General features: G+C 38.9%; 1 protein-coding gene across 2 annotated transcripts in view; it reads left to right on the forward strand.

The window, feature by feature from the left end:
* The window catches only part of CCNY (cyclin Y), a 220,046-nt gene that overhangs the window by 186,880 nt on the left and 19,702 nt on the right, over window positions 1-13,464 (forward strand). The gene's annotated exons all lie outside the window — the stretch shown is intronic.

Consider the following 13,464-nt stretch of genomic DNA (forward strand, 5'->3'; position numbering starts at 1 on the left):
TATATATTACTGCCTTGTCTTTTGTGATTTTTGTGACAATAATGTGTAAGATATTCAGAGACAACATGGACGTAATCCGCACTTTAAGACTCAGAGATAAAAATCTATAATCTTACTTAGATTCTTAAAATTTTAGGGGCTATTTAGGTCAAATCTCATTTGGGAAATAGATTGACAGTGGAACACATTCTCACTGACCTTTTATGTTGCGTGCAACTCAGGTAAGAAGTTAGCTCTTGCCTGTGAGTGAGCCCTCCCGGAGGGAGAGCAGAAAGCCATTCCCTGTTGCTTCTGAGAAGAGATTATTGTCTACTAGAAAATTTACAGGCCACCCAAGGACCCTTTGTATCTTTGCCACACTAAGAGCTTTGTGCCCTTCAGCTAATTCAACAGTAAACCTGTTTATTCATTCATTGGTTCATCCAATTGTGTGTTCACTCTTTCTCTCACTGAACTTGCCACCTCTTGGGTAAAACAGACATTCAGCAAGTAATCATTGGGTGATTTGGAATGATTCTAGGTTCTTCAGTCCCATTTGAGAAATATATTTATTGCTTAGGTTTGTTCCCCCAAAGGATTTCAAGTTCTTACAAAAACATGCAGCAGGGAAACAGGGTTGAAATTGTTGTCAAGGGAAATGGTGATAAAGAGAAAAGAAGGGTAAGAAAACCAGATGAAACCATGGATGAGGTTAGTACTAAACTTTCACGCCATGAAGAAAGATTTATTTTGAAGCTGCTGCAGGTGGAACATGGTGGTGATTTTTTTTTACCTTTAATTCCTAAGGAAATTATGACCTGTGACCTGATTGTTTAGATTTATTAGCATGAAGAGGTTAGTGTCCTGTGGAAGACAGAGGGCTGAGATTTTAATCCCTGCCACTTTCCCAGCTTCAGCCGAAATGTTGAGAGAACATCTAAAGTGCATTCCATTTCCAAGGGTGACAGGGAGGATTGGTTGATTCATGTCTTTGGAGTGCTGTAGGAGTGGTGCATTTTTGTCAGTAATTGTAACTACTGAAATTTTCACTTGTCTTGTTAATAAACTGGTGGCTTAGCAGGAGATTAGCTTGTATTGGGGTCTTGGTAGTTATAACCTAAAGATGAGCAGCTTTGGGGTCCCACGTAGTGGGTACAGCACTGCAGACAAGTTCTCTGGTGGCGGCTGAGAGTCAGCCTGCATGCCTGTGGGCAGAAGGCACATAGATGCATGCTCTGAGCGGGACCCTTGTGTGGTAATTCTTCCCTTCCCTGTGTCCCTTGGAATTAGAAGCAGCCGTTCAGAACAGGTTCAGTCGAGAGTTGACAGAGAAGCATTAATCTCTTCCTTTCTCCTGGCATCTTGGCATGCTGCCCAGGAGGAGGCTGGGTGGTGGGGGGAGGACAGCAGTTAGCCCTGGCCCTGTTGCCCACAAGTAACAAAACTGCAGCCTGCCTGTGGTAAGAGAGCTTCCAGGACCTTCAAATACCCAGAACCTAGTTAAACTCAAAGCAAGTATTTCACGGCTTAATTAACTTGGTTCTAAAAGAGTAACAATAACTTAATATCACTAAATGTGTCATTTAGCCTAGCAGAATATTCGAAAAGCTCTGCCACTGGTACTGACACATGAGGAAATTAAAAAGAGGATGAAGTAACTGAAATCGCACCTTGCCGATTTCTGATAAGTTTTCACCTAGGGGCATTGTGTCATATTCCCAGCAACAGCTGGGGGAGGCCGGGGTTGGGCGGAAGGCCATGGCGTCAGCTGCCCCTCTGTAGCCCATCCTTTCCCTCAGGAGTTATTAGAGCTGGGTTAAACTTAGAGCCAGGAACAGACAGCCTTTTCAGTCCCACGTGTGCTACTTGGATAACAAAATATAGCTCCCTGTCTAAGCCAGGGATTTTGATTATAAGGATGGGAGACCCACACAAAGAGTCCAAGGCAGGAGATTTATTGGAAGGTTCAGGAGCCCCATATATCCCTGTCCTCACCCTACAGCAGGTTCCTCTGTCCGTCCCTCTCTCTGGGGCTGCCTCTTCTTGTCTCTGCTCCTCCCTTTGGGTTTCCAGTATTGAATTTCAAGTTGGCTTCTGGTCGGGTGGACGTGGCAGGGAACTAACTGTCCTAACCTTGACTGTCCATCACTTTTTCATTTAAGGCCCAACACTGGCTAATTCAGCCTCTTGTGTTTAGTTCAGATTTTGGAGAGGGGATAAATTTTGATTGGCTTCATCAGTGATTGGCCCAGTTCCTTTGGGTCAGAACAGTCAGTCATGACCCAGAGGTGATAGGACAGAGGGCCCAGAGCTCTGTCCTGAGTCATTGTTTTTCTCACTCTGTTCAAAACCTCCAGTGGTTCCCCATCTTCCTCTGAGGAAGACACAAAGAAGGCCCTTATGTGACCTATAGCAGGATTAGGCCACCTCTCATTTCGACTCCGCTGCCTCTCTTCATGCACATACCACTACCTGCCTTGGGACTTTGGCACTTGACACCACTGCCTGGAATCCTCTTTCCCAGATAGGCGTGTGGCGCCACCCTGCCTTCCTTCAAGCCTTGCTCATAGGGCACGTCCATGGGGCCATCATACTTTGAACTGTAACCTCCCTCCTCCCCGACATTCCCTTCTCATCATTTCCTGCTTTGTTTTTCTTCATAGCACTTATCACCAATTAACGTTCTTTAGGTTTTACTCATTTATCTTATTTTGTTTATAAGTTCCATGATTAAGAGGTTTTTAAAAAATCTTTGTCTTTCTTGTTCACTGCAATGTGACCAACATCAGAACACAGCCAGGTACCTAATAAATATTAAATGTCAAAGTAAGTGTATTAAGAACTGCTTACTGCTGAAGTAAACGAAAGTGGTGTTGATGTGCTTTGCACTTTGCCTGAAACATAGGGAGCATTCAGGAGCTATTTGCTATAGTCTTCCCCTACCCCGGGAGTTTTATAAAACTTTAAACTCCTATTCTGCTATTCTATTTAAGGTATTAAGGTAAGCTTTACTGAAGGGAGAGTGGCGAAGTCATTAGCTTGGGGACATTGCTCAGCTGAGCCCCTGACTGAGTGTCGCCCAGAAGGTTGGTTCTATCTGATGGTGATGGGAGGGAGAAAGGAAGTTTAGTAGCTGATAGAGAGCAGTCAGGCATAAAGAAAGGGGGAGTTGAGAAGAAATGGGGGTGGCAACTAATGGAACTAACCAGACAGAAGATGTATTACCTTTTTATTAATTCCTTATTTTTTGTAGCTTTATTGAGATATATAGTTCAACTTAGCATAAAATCCCCTTATTTAAAGTGAGCACTTTAGTGATTTTTTTGTATCTTGTACGACCATCACCACAACCTAATTTCAGAATATTTTCATCATCCCATAAAGAAACCCTTTATCCTTTATCAGCCACTCTCCATCCCCAGTCCCCACCCTAGGCCCAAATAAACCCACTAATCTATTTTCTTTCTCAAGGGATTTGCCTATTCTAGACATTTCGTAGAACAGATTCATATACTATGTGGTCTTTTGTGACTGGCTTTTCATTTACTGTAATGTTTTCAAACAGCATCCATTTTGTAACATGTAGAGTGTTTCATTCTTTTTTATTGCCAAATAATGTTCCATTTTGTTTATTCATTCATCAGTTGATGGACATATGAGTTTCTTTTTTTTTAGCTATTATGAATAATGCTGCTGTGGACATTTGTATACATGTTTTTGAGTTAGACATATATTTTCATTTCATTTCTCTTGCTATATACCTAAGAATGGAATTGCTGGGTCATATGGTAACTCTTTAATTTTTTGAGGAATAGTCTGTTTTCCAGTATGGTTGCACCATTTTACATTCCCATTGGCAGTTCCCTAATAGGAGGGTTCCAGTTTTTTCACATGTAATGTTCCTTGCCAACACTTGTTGTCTTTTTTGATTTTAGCCACTTTTAGAAGGGTTATCTCATTGTAGTTTTGATTTGCATTTCCCTAATGATTAATAATGTTGAACATCTTTTCATGTGTTTATTGGTCATTTGTATATCTTCTTTGGGGAAATGGGCCTATTCAAATTCTTTGCCCATTTTTAAATTGGGTTGTCTTTTTATTATTGAATTATAAGAGTTCTTTATATGTTCTGGCTTAAAAAAGTCCCTTGTCAGGTAATGATTCACAAGTATTTTCTCCTATTCTCTGTGTTGTCATTTTACTTTCTTAATAGTATCATTTACAATATTGGTTTTCATTTTCATAAAGCCCAATCTATATATATTTTTTCTTTTGTTTCTTGTGCTTTTGGTGTTGTATCTAAGAAACCATTGAATAACTCAAGGTGATGTTGATTTACTCCTATGTTTTCTTTTAGGAGTTACGTAATTTTCGGTCTTACATTTAGGTATATGATCCATTTGGAACTCATTTTTGTGAGGTAGGGGTCCAGATTTATTCTTTTGCACGTGAATATCCAGTTGTTGCAGTGCCATTTGTTGAAGAGACTGTCCTTTTTTCATTGAATTGTTTCATAACTCTTGTCAAAAATTAATTGACCATAAATGGACAGGTTTATTTCTGGACTTTCAATTTTATTCCATTGATCTGTTTGTATTTCCTTATGTCCACAACCACACTGTCTTGACTACCATAGCTTTGTAGCCGAAGTTAGAAAGTATAACTCTTGGGACACCTGGGTGGCTCAGTCGGTTAAGCTTCCGACTCTTGATTTTGGCTCAGGTCTTGAGGTTGGGCTCTGCGCTGGGCATGGAGCCTGCTTAAGATTCTCTCTCTCCCTCTGCCCCTCCCCCCACTCTCGCACTCTCTCTTAAAAAAAAAAAAAGAAAGTATGACTCTGACTCTTCCAACTATGTTATTCTTCAAGATTTTTTTTAGCTATTCTGTGACCCTTACGTTTTCAATTTTAAAATTAGCTTGCTAGTTTCTGCAAAACAAACAGAAACAAAACCAGCTAGGATTTTGACAGGAACTGCATCAAATATGTAGATCAATTTGGGGACTATTTTAGTCTTAACACTAGTAAGTCTTCTAGTCCGGGAACGTGGGATGTCTTTCCTTTTAGATTTTCTTCTTTTTCTTTCAGCAGTTTTATAGTTTTCAGTGCACAGGTCTTGCACTTACTTTGTTAAATTTATTCCTAGGTATTCTGTTTCATTCAACAGTAAGTGGAGTTGTTTTCTTAATTTTCATTTTGAGATTGTTTATTGCTAGTGTATAGGAATATAATTTATTTTTGTAGATTATCTTGTATCCTTCCACATTGCTGAACTCATTTTAGTTCTAATAGTATTTTACTAGATTCCTTAGAATTTTATATATGCAAGATCATGTCATCCGCAAATAGACATAGTTTTACTTCTCCCTTTCTAAGCTGGGTGCTTTTTATTGGTTTAGCTGGCATATTTGTCTTAGCTAGACCTCTAGCACAGTGTTGAATAGAAGTGGTGAGAGTGCACATCCTTGTTTTGTTCATGATCTTATAGGGAAAGCTTTCGGTCTTTTTCTCTTAGGTGTGTTAGCTGTGGGTTTTTCATAGATGCCTCTGTCAAATTGAGGAAGTTCCCTTCTATTCCTAATTTGTGGAGTTTTTTTTTTTTTTTAAAGAGTATTGGATTCTGTCAAATGCTTTTCCTACACGTATTGAGATTGATCATGTGGTTTTTCCTTTACTTTATGGATATGTTAAAATCAACCTTGCATTCCTGGGATAAATTATCCCACATGGTTGTGATATATAATTATTTTTATATGTTGCTGGATTTGGTTTGCTAGTATTTTGTTGAGAATTGTTGCATCTATATTTGTAGGGGCTATTGTTCTTTGATTTTCTTGTGATCTCTTTGGTTTTGGAATCAGCATAATGCTGACCTTATGACTTAGGAAGCATTCCTTCCCCTTCTGTTTTTCTGAAGAGTTTGAGGATTGGTGTTCATTCTTATTTAAATGTTTGGTAGAATTCACCACTGAAGCCATCTTGGTCAGGATTTTTCCTTGTTGGAAGTTTTTATATTATAAATTCTATCTCTTTCCTTACTATAGGTCTATTCCAGTTATCTATTTCTTCTTCAGTTGGTTTGTGTCATTTAGTAATTTGTCCATTTCTTTTTTTTTTTTAATTTTATTTATTTTTGAGAGAGAGAGAATGAGAGGGGTGAGAGTCCGAGGGAGAAGCAGACTCCCTGCTGAGCAGGGAGCCCGATGCAGGACTCGATCCCGGGACTCCAGGATCATGACCTGAGCCGAAGGCAGTCGCTTAACCAACTGAGCCACCCAGGCGCCCAGTAATTTGTCCATTTCATCTAAGTTATCCAATTTGTTGGATAATAGTTGTTTATAGTATTCCCTTACAATTTTTTTTTTTTTTAAATTTCTGTTAAGTCTGTTGTAATGTCTCCCTTCTCCTCCTGCTTTTACTAATTTTAGTCTTCTTTCTTTTTTTCTTGGTTGGTCTGGCTAAAGGTTTATCAATTTTAGTGATCTTTCTAAAGAACCAACATTCAGTTTATTGATTTTCTGTTTTTCTGTTCTCTGTTTCATTTGTTTCCACTCTAATCTTTATTAATTCCTTCCTCCTGCTTTTTTTAGGTTTAGTTTGCTCTTCTTTTTCTTCTGGTTACTTACAGATATCATTTAGGAAAATCAATTGTATATTGTTTTACTTGGTAGAGAATTAAAATACCCAAGTGGGAGTTAACTAAAGAAATTATAGCTTAAGGTGGAAGGTTAGGTTATTGATTTGAGATTATCCTTTTTTAATATAGGAATTTAATAAATTTCCCTCTAAGCTTTAGCTATGTTGCATAAATTTTGCTAAGTTGTGTTTTCATTTTTATAGATATTTTCTTGAGTAAGCTTTTAATTTTAGATGTATAGGAAAATTGTGAAGGTAGTACAGAGTTCCCATATACCTCACACCCAGTTTATTACTAACATCTATAATATTATATAACATCTATAATGTTATTATTGGCCTCTTATATTTGTATATTTGTTACAATTAAAGAACCAATACTGAGATATTATTAACTAAAGTTCATGCTTTATTCAGATTCCTTAGTTTTTACCCATTGTCCCTTCTCTTTCCCAGGATCCCATCCAGGATACCACATTACATTTAGTTGTCATATCTCCTTAGCCTCTTCTTGTCTGTAATTGTTTCTCAGACTTTCCTTATTTTTTTTGTTTTTTTTTAAGTTTTTATTTTAATTCCAATTAGTTAATTTACAGTGTTATATTAGTTTCAGGTATACAGTATAGTGATTCAGCAATTCCATACATCAGGCCTGTGCTTATCACAAGTGCACACCTTAATCCCTATCACCTATTTAACTCATCCCCCTGCCACCCTCCCCTCTGGTAACCATCAGTTTGTTCTCTATAATTAAGAGTTTGTTTCTTGGTTTGTCTCTCTCTGTTTTTCTTTTTTCCCTTTGCTCGTTTGTTTTGTTTCTTAAATTGCACATAGGAGTGAAATCATATGGTATTTGTCTTTCTCTGACTTATTTCGCTTAGCATTATACTCTCAAGCTCCATCCATGTTGTTACAAATGGCAAGATTTCATTCTTTTTTTATAGCTGAATAATACTCCATTGTATGTGTGTGTGTTTGTGTATTATGTATACCACATATTCTTTATTCATTCATCAATCAGTGGACACTTAGGCTGCTTCCATAATTTGGTTATTATAAATAATGCTACAGTAAACATTGTGGTGCATGTATCCCTTTGAATTAGTATTTTCGTGTTCTTTGGCTAACTACCCAGTAGTGTGATTGCAGGATCATATAGAGTATTTCAATTTTTAACTTTTTGAGGATCCTCCATACTGTTTTCCACATTAGCTGTACCAGTTTGCATTCCCACCAACAGTGCACGAGTGTTCTTTTTCTTCACATCCTCGCCAACACCTGTTGTGTCTTGTATTGTTGATTTTAGCCATTCTTACAAGTTTAAGGTGGTGCCTCATTGTGGTTTTGGTTTGCATTTCCCTAATGGTAGGTGATGATGAGCATCTTTTCATGTGTCTGTTGGCCATCTCTATGTCTACTTTGGGGAAATGTCTGTTCATGTCTTCTGCCCATTTTTTAATTGGAATATTTGTTTTTTGGGTATTGAGTTTTTTAAGTTCTTTATATATTTTGGATACTAACCCTTTATTGGATATGCCATTTGCAAATATTTTCTCCCATTGTGTAGGTTGCCTTTTAGTTTCATTGATTGTTTCTCTTGCGTGCAGAAGCTTTTTATTTTGACGTAGTCCCAAGAGTTTATTTTTGCTTTTGTTTTCCTTGCCTCAGGAGGCACATCTAAAACAAAAACTTGCTATGCCTGACATCAAAGAAGATACTGTCTGTGTTGTCTTGCATGGTTTTTATGGTTCCATGTCTCACATTTTGGTATTTAGTCCATTTTGAATTTATTTTTGTGTATGGTATAAGAAAGTGGTCCGTTTTGTTCTTTTGCATCTGGCTGTCCAGTTTTCCCAGCACCATTTGTTGAAGAGACTTTTTTCCATTGGATATTCTTTCCTGCTTTGTTGAAGATTAATTTATCATATAATTGTGGGTTTATTCTGGGTTTTCTGTTTTGTTCTGTTGATCTATGTGTCTATTTCTTGCCAGTACCATACTGTTTTGATTCCTACAGCTTTGTAATACAGCTTGAAGTCTGGAATTGGGATGCTTCCAGCTTTGCTTTTCTGTTTCAAGATTACTTTGGCTATTTGTCTTTTGTGGTTCCATACAAATTTTAAGATTATTTGTTCTAGTTGTGTGAAAAATGCTATTAGTATTTTGATAGGGATTGCATTAAATGTGTAAATTACTTTGGGTAGTATAGGCATTTTAACAATATTTGTTCTTCCAACCCATGAGCATGAAATGTGTTTCCATTTCTTGGTGTCATTTTCAATTTCTTTTATGTTTTATAGTTTTCAGAGTACAGGTCTTTCACCTTTTTGGGTAGATTTATTCCTATGTATCTTATTATGTTTGGTACACTTGTAAATGGGGTTGTTTGCTTTCTGCTGCTTCCTAATTGGTGTATAGAAATGCAAGATTTCTGTACATTGATTTTTGTACCCTGTGACTTTACTGAATTTGAATATATCAATTCTAGCAGTTTTTTGGTGGAGTCTTTCAGGTTTTCTGTATATTGTATCATGTCATGTCATCTGCAAATAGTGAAAGTTTTACTTATTCCTTACTGATTTGGATGCCTTTTATTTCTTTTTGTTGTCTGATTGCTGTGTCTAAGACTTCCAGTACTATGTAGAATAAAAGTGAGAATGTACATCCTTGTCTTATTCCTGACCTTAGGGGAAAAGCTGAGGATGATATTAGTTGTGGGTTTTTCATATAAAGACTTTATTGTGTTGAGGTGTGTTTCTTCTAAACCTACTTTGTTGGGGCGCCTGGGTGGCACAGTTGGTTAAGCGTCTGCCTTCAGCTCAGGTCATGATCCCAGGGTCCTGGGATCAAGCCCTGCATCAGGATCCCTGCTCAGTGGGGAGCCTGCTTCTCCCTCTCCCGCTCCCCCTGCTTGTGCACTTGCGTGCACTCTCTCTCTCTGTCGAATAAATAAAATCTTTAAAAAAAAAACAACCTGCTTCGTTGAGGATTTTTATCATGAATGGTTGTTGTACTTTGTCATATGCCTTCTCTGTGTCTATTGAAATGATCATATGATTTTTATTCTTTCTTTTATTGATGTGATGTATCGCATTGATTGATTTGCAAATATTGAACTACCCTTGCATCCCAAATTGCACTTGATCGTGGTAAATGATTTTTTTACTGTATCATTGGATTTAGTTTGCTAATATTTTGTTGAGGATTCTGTATTCCTCTATGTTCATCAGAGATATTGGCTTATAGTTCTCCTTTTTTGTGTTGTCTTCATCTGGTTTTGGTATCAGGGTAATGTTGGCCTCAGAATCTTTCCTTCTTCTTCTCTTTTTTTTTGGAATAGTTTGAGAAAAAGAATTTACCTGTGAAGCCATCTGGTCCTGGACTTTTGTTTCTTGGGTTTTTTGATTACTGATTCAATTTCATTGCTGGTAATTAGTCTGTTCAAATTTTCTACTCCTGATTCAGTTTTGGGAGGTTATAAGTTTCTAGGAATTTATCCATTTCTTCTACATTGTCCAGTTTGTTTGCTTATAATATTTCATAATACTCTTTTATAATCCTTTATTTTTTGTGGTGTTGGTTATTGTTTCTCTTCTTTCATTTCTGAATTTGTTTGAGTCCTCTCTCTCTGTCTCTCTGTTTTTTCTTTTTTTTGTGAGGCTGGCTAAAGGTATTTCAATTTTGTTGATCTTTTCAAAGAACCAGCTTCTGAGTTCATTTATCTGTTCTATTGTTTTTTAGTATCTGTTTTGTTTATTTCTGCTCTAATCTTTATTATTTGGTTCTTTATATTTTTGGGGGGGTTTTGTTTGGGCTTGTTTTTCTAGCTCCTTCGGGTGTAAGGTTAGGTTGTTTGAGAGTTTTCTTGCTTCTTGAGGTAGGCCAGTATTGCTGTAAGCTTCCCTCTTTCCTCTTTTGCTGCATCCTAAATATTTTGGACCATTGTGTTTTCAAATTCATTTGTCTTCATTATTTTTTGATTTCCTTTTTGATTTCTTGGTTGACCCATTCATTGTTTAGTAGAATGTTATTTAACCTCCATGTATTTGTGTTGTTTCTAGATTTTTTTCTTATTGTTGATTTCTAGTTTCATAGCATGTGCTAAGAAAAGATGCATGTATGACTTCTTTTTGAATTTGTTGAGACTTGTTTTGTGGCCTAATGTATGACTTATTCAGGCGAATATTTCATGTGCACTTATAAAGAATGTGTATTCTGCTGTTTTAGGGTGGAATGTTCTTAAATATGAACTGTTAGATCCATCTCGTCCAGCGTGTCATTCAAAGCCACTATTTCCTTATTGATTTTTTGTTGGATGATTTACCAATTGCTGTGAATGGGGTATTAAAGTCCCCTACTATTATTGTATTACTATTAATTACTTCCTTTATGTTTGTTATTAATTGCTTTATGTATTTGGGTGCTCCCGTGTAAGGTGCATAAATATTTACAATTGTTAATATTTTCTTGTTGGACTTTTCCCTTTATAATTATATAGTGTCCTTCTTGTCTGTTGTTACAGTCTTTGTTTTAAAGTCCATTTTGTCCTATGTGAGTACTGCTACCCCAGCTTTCTTTTCACTTCCATTTGCATGATAAATACTTTTCCATCCCTTTACGTTAAATTTTCGTATGTCTTTAGGTCTGAGATGAGTTTCTTATAGGCAGCATGTATGGGTCTTACTTTTTTTATCCATTCTACCACCCTGTATCTTTTGATTGGAGTGTTTAGGTCATTTACATTCAAAGTAATTACTGATAGTTAGGTACTTATTGCCATTTTCTTACTTGTTTTATGGCTGTTTTTGTAGTTCTTCCCTGTTCCTTCTCTTGCTCTCTTTGCTCACTTTTTGTGGCTTTCTTTAGTGATATCCTTGGATTCCTTTCTTTTTATTTTTTTACATGTCTATTACTGGTTTTTGATTTGTGGTTACCATTAGATTTGTATATAACATCTTCTGCATATAGCAGTCTGTATGAAATTGATCATCACTTAAGTTTGAACCTGTTGGGGTTAATGTAGAGCATGAAGTCATCCATAATACCTGGCTTGCTAAAATATAACACGGAAGCCGCTGGGGGCAATGGAAAGTTTCAGAGAAGGGCATAGGCCTTTGGAATGCCGAGGCATGCATGACCACTCTGCTGTAGGAATGCCGCAGGGAGTTGCCTTCCCGAAGCTTTCTTAGCCCAAACAGCCGCCCTGTGATCTAAGAGATGTATTTATCGTCCCTTTAGGCTATGTTTAGCTGAACTCGTAGAACACGCAGATAAGCATATCGTATCTTTCCCCGCAAACAGATCCTCCTAGTTTCAGTAAGACCCCTTGTCACACATCACGTGCTTGAGAAACAGTGATAAGGATTTGTGATTATCCTGAAGGACCAATAAAAGCCAGAGCAAAGAATGGCAAAGGATCTTTGTCTCTGAGCGTTGGACCCCCTTGCTTTCTCCTCTCTTTCACAGCAAGGTTTGGAGTAATCTTTCATCCATTGGTACAGGGATTGCTGGCCATTCCTGGCAAGTGGTGACCCCGACGTGATTGTTGGGGTTAATGTTAGAGCATGAAATCATCCATAATATCTAGCTTGCTAAAATGTAACACAGAGCCTGCTGGGGGCAATGGAAGGTTTCATGCCCTACATAACCCCGACATGAACCCATTCTTCACTCTTCTCCCTGTTACGTTTTAGGTATATGGTGTCATACTTTACTTCCTTTTATTCTGTGAATCCCTTGACTGATTTTTATAGATATACTTAATTTTACTGCTTTTTGTGCTTCCTGTGTGTCTGTTTCTCTGTTTTTGGAAAGTCACCTACGTCTCCTGCTGTTGAAAGCCGTGGCCTAGTGAAGAAGAGGTCCTGTAGTGCCCTGCAGTGCAGTGACCCCTGTTCACCAGAATCTGGTGCTTCAGGGGGGTCTCCCGGGTGTGTTGTGTGTGCCCTGCCGTTGCGGCTGCGCCCCTTTTGCTTTTAGTCCAGTCGCCTGCAGCGGCTCACTTTGCCTGTTTCGGGAAGGTCTGGGCCCTGTGTAGGCCAGTCTGGGACTGCCTTGGGCCTGAGTTGAGTGAGACCGGGCATTTGCCAGAGCTGGAGTAGCACCCAGTGGCAGATGCTTTCCCTGTTTTGTCCCCTGAGAAGTGTTGGTTGTGGGGGTGGGGGCTGAGCAAGGTGCTGCAGTCCTACCAGATGTCTGCCCTTAGTCCACTGCTGGGGCCACCGTTGGACTGGTGTGTGAGGTTATCGTCCCTGTCCCTGGAGTGGGGGTCACTCTGGGACTGTGCTAGCCCCTGTTGGGACTGCCAGGGCTTGTAGCACCACACTGGATGGGCTCTGACCAAAAATACTGGAGGAGGGGCGCCTGGGTGGCTCAGTTGGTTAAGCGACTGCCTTCGGCTCAGGTCATGATCCTGGAGTCCCGGGATCGAGTCCCGCATCGGGCTCCCTGCTTGGCGGGGAGTCTGCTTCTCCCTCTGACCCTCCCCCCTCTCATGTGCTCTCTCTCATTCTCTCTCTCTCAAATAAATAAATAAAATCTTTTAATAAAAAAAAAAAAATACTGGAGGAAACAGGACCACAGGAGAACGTGGGTGCAGGTGGGGAGTGTTAGCAAGGTTTGTGCTGGTCTAAGGTAGGGGACCTTAGCCTTGGGGACTGAGGCCTGCAGATCCAGACTTCAGATCTGCAGAAGTACCTGGGTCCAGGGCACACAGTGTTAGCAAGGTTTGCTTGGGCTTCCTGTGGGAGGGCACCTAGAGCAGAGGCCTGGCTGGAGGGGGCATGTCCACAGGAGAATGTGGGGGTGTGGGGCATGCTGTTAAGCAAGTTAGGTGGAGAATGTTTGCACTG

The sequence above is a fragment of the Leptonychotes weddellii genome, chromosome 5 (genome assembly GCF_054177405.1).
Source record: "Leptonychotes weddellii isolate Sample4059 chromosome 5, ASM5417740v2, whole genome shotgun sequence".
NCBI classification, from domain to species: Eukaryota; Metazoa; Chordata; class Mammalia; order Carnivora; family Phocidae; genus Leptonychotes; species Leptonychotes weddellii.